This window comes from Oncorhynchus tshawytscha, unplaced genomic scaffold (assembly GCF_018296145.1).
Source record: "Oncorhynchus tshawytscha isolate Ot180627B unplaced genomic scaffold, Otsh_v2.0 Un_contig_5856_pilon_pilon, whole genome shotgun sequence".
Classification (NCBI taxonomy): domain Eukaryota; kingdom Metazoa; phylum Chordata; class Actinopteri; order Salmoniformes; family Salmonidae; genus Oncorhynchus; species Oncorhynchus tshawytscha.
Window position 1 is genome coordinate 54657 of NW_024609512.1, and position 2752 is coordinate 57408.

Here is a 2752-nt window from a genome sequence, read left to right on the forward strand (position 1 = left end):
AGTGTACATACCAAACAAACAAGGGACTCTGAGGGACTAGAGGCTCTGAGGGACCAGGGATTCTCTCTGCAGAAGAAGAGGTGAATGTCGGTGCGAGGCATGAATGGAATGATGTTCCCGCCAGCTAAACCATCAGCATGGTTTAGGAGGACAGGTTGTTGAGAACGTTTCCTACTGTTAGAATATGTTAGGTTGTTACCTGGTTACCAAACACCAGCACATCAGACTCAGAAGGGATCCTTTCTTCAAAAACAGGAAATACCAAAAAAGAAGGTGAAGAGGCATATCTTGCTCTCTCCCGTCTCTCTCTCTGTGAGACCGTAAAAGGCCAAGCAGCAGTGGGTGATGGATGGCAGAGAGAGGACAACCATCTCAGACTCCACTGTGAAGCCACCCTGTAGGGTTCATTTCTCTCTCTCTCTCACCCCCCCCCCTTCCCCACCGAACCACCACTTATTCACAGACAGGTCTCTTCCTCTTATCCACCCCTCATCCCCTCTTCCAGTCCCTCATTTCCCCCTGTCACTACCCCGACCCAGAAACTCTGCTGTGTTTATCACGGTACATTACAAACTGCTCTCTAGCAACTGTCTCCAGGCTCGGCAAGGCAGGCGCCCCTGTCGTCTGGGTGCTGCTGTCACCACATCCTGGCAGCAGGTATCCCTGAGCCGGCAAGTTGACCCCACCCTGACCGTGACCTCACCCTCCGAGGGTGTCTCAGGGAGAGTTGGGATATGCAACAAACAAACATATAATCCTATTCAGACAGAGAGAGAGAGAGAGAGAGACGGACAATTCTACAAAATAAACAAACTTTTCAACAGCGATCAAGACGACACACTGAGCGTAAATATATATATTGATTGCAATTGTTCTCGAATGACTGAGCGTTCATGTGCTAAGGATTAGCATTTCAATTGTTATAATTATTAACTCTGTAGTGACTTCTCAGTCCACCCCCACTTCCCTTTTGTCTAACAAGCCGCCATGCCAGTTTAGCCCACTAGGGCACATTTCCCTGTCATTTCTTGTAACCATATTTACTTTGTTTGTTTGTGTGTGCACTTCTGTGATTGTTTAGTTAGTTAATAAATAAAGGATTTAAGACAATTGATGTATGGATGACTCATAGTGAAGACTGGGTTCGTGCAGATAACCAACAATTTACGACGTTTGGAATGAGAGTAACGTGAGGTAAAGTAAATAATTCATTAATTCAAAGACTAATTGATCAGATATGAAATATATGAAAGGTTATATTAGGAAATTATAACTTTGTAATCTGAATATTTTCCTTGGTGCCCCGACTTCCTAGTTAATTACAGTTACATGATCAGTTTAATCGCATAATACTAATTACAGAGAATCTTTGATAAAAACTAAAAGTCTTAATTTAATGATAGTAAAGACACGACACCACACGACCTGCTTTGCTGAGGAGAATCAAGGTGGATATGGTCTCACAGCAGAACACAGAACATGGACCACAGTGTGCGAGCCGTACTAGGACAACATCCAAACAGCCAGTAGGCATACGTATCTCACATAGGCAGAGAGCTAATCTCTCCTGTAACTCTCCCCTATCTCACTATCTGGCTTTCTGAGCCAGGGATTAGGGTTTGGCCTGGGGGATAATGGGACAGGTGTGTGTTTGCGTGCATGAGTGTGTGTGTGTGTGTGTGTGTGTGTGTGTGTGTGTGTGTGTGGTGGGGTGATGGGAAAAGGTGTTTTGTTTCTCCCAATGACTAGTCCGGCCAAAATAATTCACAAGACACATAACAAAAACCACCAGACCCTTAAAAACGCTTGGTTCAACTTTCTATCTTGTAAATCCCCTCCTCTCTAGCTTCAACCTGGAGTTTACAGGACGCTGTTACTCAAGTCTAAGCCCCGCCTCTTCTCTGACACATCCAACCAAACTTAACGCGGGAGAAGAGGAGTGTTTTTTTCTATGGAAAATAGAGTTTACAGGACTGTCACTCAATCCTAAACCCTGCCACCCCTAACATGCCTAAATGTGGAGAGGAGGGGGTTTTCATCTGGAGTTAGAAAGGAGGGGGGTTTCATCTAGAGTTAGAGAGGAGGGGGTTTCATCTAGAGTTAGAGTTAGAGAGGGGGGGGTTTCATCTAGAGTTAGAGAGGAGGAGGAGTTTCATCTAGAGTTAGAGAGGAGGGGGTTTCATCTCGAGTTAGAGAGGAGGGGGTTTCATCTAGAGTTAGAGAGGGGAGTTTCATCTAGAGTTAGAGAGGAGGGGGGTTTCATCTAGAGTCAGAGAGGAGGGGGGGTGTTTCATCTCGAGTTAGAGAGGAGGGGGGGGTTTCATCTAGAGTTAGAGAGGAGGGGGGGAGTTAGAGAGGAGGGGGTTTCATCTAGAGAGGAGGGGGTTTCATCTCGAGTTAGAGAGGAGGGGGTTTCATCTAGAGTTAGAGAGGAGGGGGTTTCATCTAGAGTTAGAGAGGAGGGGGTTTCATCTAGAGTTCATCTAGAGAGAGGAGGGGGTTTCATCTAGAGAGGAGAGTCTAGAGTTAGAGAGGAGGGGGTTTCATCTAGAGTTAGTTTCAGAGGAGGGGGGTTTCATCTGGAGTTAGAGAGAGGGGGATCTGGAGTTAGAGAGGGAGGGGGTTTCATCTGGAGTTAGAGAGGAGGGGGTTTCATCTGGAGTTAGAGAGGGGGGTTTCATCTGGAGTTAGTTAGAGGAGTTAGAGAGGAGGGGGTTTCATCTGGAGTTAGGGGGTTTCATCTGGAGAGAGA